The sequence below is a fragment of the Orycteropus afer genome, unplaced genomic scaffold (genome assembly GCF_000298275.1).
Source record: "Orycteropus afer afer isolate SDZICR_OR568_19922 unplaced genomic scaffold, OryAfe1.0 scaffold00712, whole genome shotgun sequence".
Taxonomy (NCBI): domain Eukaryota; kingdom Metazoa; phylum Chordata; class Mammalia; order Tubulidentata; family Orycteropodidae; genus Orycteropus; species Orycteropus afer.
The window spans coordinates 221966-226680 of NW_006922299.1; positions in this window are offsets into that span (position 1 = coordinate 221966).

The window sequence follows — 4715 nt, forward strand, 5'->3', positions numbered from 1 at the left end:
AAAAAAAAAACAAACCGAACTCACTGCCGTCAAGTTGATTTGGACTCATAGTGATCTCTCCTTGGGTTTCCGAGGATTTATCTCTATGGAAGTAGATTGCCCAGCCTTCCTTCTGAGGAGTGGCTGGTGAGTTTGAATGGCCAGCATTCTGGTTAGCAGTCAAGTGCCTTAGGCACTACGCTACCAGAGCTTCTATGTCAGACAATATTCTCCTGCAATTCATAAAGTATTTAGTGGCCAATTTTTTTTCAACAGTGGGCCTGGCTATGTCCTTCTTCCTAGCCTATCTTAGTCTGGAAGCTCTACTGAAACCTGTCCACCATGGGTGACCCTGGTATTTCAAATACTGGTGGCATAGTTTCCAGCATCACAGCAACACTCAAGTCTCCATAGTATGACAAACTAATAGATGAGTGGTGGTACCCCCTTATAGAAACTTCTAATCTTGTTTATAGGGAAATGCTTTAAAATTCCCATAATTCTGTTATGGACGACACATGACATTAAGCATTTGTTGAAAGCCATAGAACTGTACAACCCAAGAGTGAACCCTAATGTAAAGAATTAACTTGAGTTAATGAAATGGATCACATTGTTTCATCCATTGTAACCAATGGACCACAGAAATGGAACATGTTACTAATAGGAGAAGCAGTGTGCAGGGAGAGAGGAGGCCTTGACTTTCTAAACAATTCGTCTGAACACCTGAAACTCCTCTCAGAAATAAAGTCCATTAAAGAAAAATACCAACAATAGAAATCCAACCAGCAGAGAAAGGATCTAATTTGTAGAGAGAAGAATGCAAGTCTACTAAGAAAGGAGCCCTACGTTCTGTGAAGAAAAGCGCAAAGTGGCCAGCCCTGACTCGGCACAGATAGGACAATAATAGCTTAAATCCCACTCTTTCATAGCAGGATTATCCATTTCGTTAGGGATTTGGACTCAGAGAGCTGTGCATTTTTGCTCATTTTTATCCTCAAAATAATAATAACCTAACCTTGAGCCAGTCAATTTTATTCAAAGTTCTCTATAGCTAAGATTGCTTTAAGCTATAATACCCAGCAGACTCTTTTGTACGTTGCAAAGAATCGGCAATGGGAGATTATGTTTTATGCTGTGGCCTCAATGATCTCCCCCTTTTGATCTCATTTTTATTTAAATTTTATCAGGATAGAGGGAAAAAAATATTGAGTTTCTCTGTTATGTCTAGTCTGCAACCCATGTTAAGTTGTTTTTTATGTCAGTGAAAAGTGTTTTCCCAGCACATATGTTTAACTTAGAATTTCACATAATGAAGCATGAATAACTATTCATGATAGAATTTCGGGGGTAGGGGGTGGGGAAGGACACTGACAGTTTTGCACGAATTGTTTAAACATGCCCTATATCAAACAATAGAATTGTTTCTAATATCTGCTTTAGTGCGACAGTTTTCGTGTAAAGAATCCCCTAATTGAATCGGCGGTATACGTGCTAACCAAAAAACTCATTGCCATGGAGTCAAGTCTGACTCATGGCGACTCCGTGTGTTACAGAGTAGAACTAGTCCATGAGGTTTTCTTTGTTGTATTTTTTTAATTGTTTTATTTATTTAAACTTTTTATTGTGATTTGGGTGAACGTTTACAGAGCAAATTCATTTTCCATTCAACAGTTCATACACATTTTATTTCCTGACATTGATTGCAATCCCCACAGAGTAACAGCTCTCTTCCCACTTCCTCCCTGTGGTTACCTTTTCCCTGTGGCCTTCTTTCCTATGCATTTCTGCCTTCTGAGCTTTCTCCCTTCAGAAATGCAGCCCTTCTTATCTTGATTGTTCTAAGGAATGCACTTCCCTGGTGTAATTGTTCACCTCCTAGTCCTGTCTATTGTTTGGCTGAAGGTTAAGCCTTGAGATCAAGTTCAATTTCAGGTCCGAAGGATGACTGAGGGCCATAGTCTAAAGGGTTTCACCAGTCTCTATCAGATCAGTAAGCCTGGTCCTTTATATGATTTTGAGTTTACCACATTTTTCTCCCACTCGATCTAGGATCTCCAACTTTTATACCTTTCCAAGTGGTAGCAGGGGACCATGTAGTTCCAGTCTCAGGGTTTGGCTGTAACGTTTATGGAAGCAGATTGCCAGGCCTTCCTTCTTAGAAACCACTGGTCAGGATCAAACCCCCAACATTTAATTAGTTGTTGTTGTGTGCCATTGGGTTAACTCCAAGTCATAGTGACCCCATGTGACAGAGTAGAACTGCCTCATAGGAATTTGTTGGTTGTAATCTTTACAGGAGCAGGTTGTAAGTCCTATGGGTTTTGACAAAGATGCCAGGTCTTTCTCCCAGGGAACCTCTAGGTGGGTATGAACTGTCAACTTTTTGGTTAGCAGCCAATCACTTAACTGTTTGCACCATTAGGGCTATCCAGTAGAGCACACACCATTTGCACCACCCAGGGACCTTACATACTTACGGGGGAACATTCTACCTGTCTGTTGTTATTGTTTGTTGTTAGGAGCTGTTGAGTCAGCTCAGACTCATAGCAACCCTATGCACTGCCCGGTCGTGCACCAACCTCACAACCCTTGGTGTAATTGAGCCCATCATTGCAGCCACTGTGTCAATCCATCTCATTGAGGGTCTTCCCCTTTTTCATTGACCCTCCAGTTTACCAAGCAGGATATCCTTTTCCAGAGAATGGTCCCTTCTGATAACATGACCAAAGTAGATGAGATGAAGCCTGGCCATTCTTGCTTCCAAAGAGCATTCCATCTGCACTTTTTCCAGGACAGATTTGTTCATTCTGGAAGTCCATGGCACTTTTAGTATTCTTTGCCAACACCACTCAACTCAACTCAATACAACCCAAAAGCGTGGACTCTTCTTCAGTCTTCCTTATTTTTTGTCCAGCATTCACATGCATATGAGGTGACTGAAAATACCATGGCTTGGGTTAGGTGCACCTTAGTCTTCAAAGTGACATCTTTGCTCTTCAACACTTTAAACAGAGCTTTTGTAGCAATTTGTGCAGTGCAGTATAAAGTTTGATTTATTGACTATTGCTTCCATGGGTGTTGATTATGATCCAAATGAAATGAAATCCCTGATAACTTCAGTCTTTCTCCATTTGTCATGATGCCGCTTATTGGTCCAGTTGTGAGGATTTTCATTTTTTTTTATGTTGAAGTGTAATCTATACTGCAGACTGTAGTCTTTAATCATCAGTAAGTGCTTCATGTCTTCTCTACTCTCAGCAAGCAAGGTTGTGCTGTCCGCATATCGTAGGTTGTTAATGAGTCTTCCTCAAATCCTGATGCTGCGTTCTTCTTCATATAGTCCAGCTTCTCAGATTATTTGCTCAGCATCCAGGTTGAATAGGTATGGTGAAAGGATACAACCCTGATGCACACCCTTCCTGATTTGAAACCATGCAGTATGCCCTTATTCTGTTCGAATGACAGCCTCCTGGTCTATGTGCAGGGTCCTCATAAACACAAGTAAGTGTTCTGGAATTCCCATTCTTCTCAATACCTGTCTGAGTTACAGTGAATTACTTAATATGGCTCTTCTAGCCATGTTGTTGTTGTTATTATGTGCCGTCGAGTCGGCCCAACTCATAGCGACCCCTCCTTGGGTTTCCGAGGCAGTATCACTACGGAAGTAGATTGCCCCATCTTCTTTGTATAATTCCCACCAGGTGACAGGGTGGGGCTATGCAAATGTGAAGCCCACCAAGGGGATTAGATGCCTTGCTAATTATGTAAATAAGGGGCATGGCACCCTTGTGGGGTGGGACCTTGCAAATGAGGTGTATGGAACCCTAACATGCCGATTGAGTTTTGCTATCCCACTATGCTTAAAATAAATCATCCCAGAGGCATAATGGGGGCACCTGACTACCACCAAGAACAGATAGGAATGGAGTATGTCCTTTGGACCCAGAGTCCCTGCATTGGGAACCTTCTCAACCCAGGTGACAGACAGAGCTGTAACATCTGAGATGATGAGTAGCTGTGGCAGATAAATGCACCAGCAGAGGAAACAGAACCAGGAGACCAGCAGGAGTTGGTGCAGTGGGCTTCCAGACCCATGGAGTGAGAAAACTGAGTGCCTTCAGGCAGGAGGCTTACTGGCAGAGTGTTGTACCTGTGGGCATTTGATAGAGCTAGGTTTGCTGACATACAGAGCTAGAACTGACGGTGTTTGGGCCAAGGCTTTCTGGCAGAGTGGATTGCCTCTGAGCACTTATTGGCAGAGCTAAAAGAGGTTTGTAACACTTGCCTGAGCTGGGCAGAGGCCAGTCCAATGAGCTCTGGGGCTGAAAGGCCAAGGGCCAGGGAGAGATTTGCCTGCAGGCACTACTGAGAAAAGGCTGTCCTGACCAAAGACCTATATTCTGAGTCATTTCTTTTTCTTTTTTTTAAATTGTAATTTGGGTGAAAAGTTACAGAGCTAAATCACTTTTCATACAGCAGTTCACATATACTTTGTCTCATGACATTGACTACAATTTACCACAATGCAACAGATCCCCTCCCACTTCTTCCCCATAGTTACCTCTTCCCCGTGTCCGTCCCTCCGTGCACTCCTGCCCCCTGAACTATGTCCTTGTGCACACACAGTCCTTCTATTCTCCCATGATTGTTCTCTCCAAGGAGTGTATCCACCTAATGTAAATGTTCAGCTCATATGCCTGTCTTTTGTTTGGCTGGAAGCCACAGGTATGGGT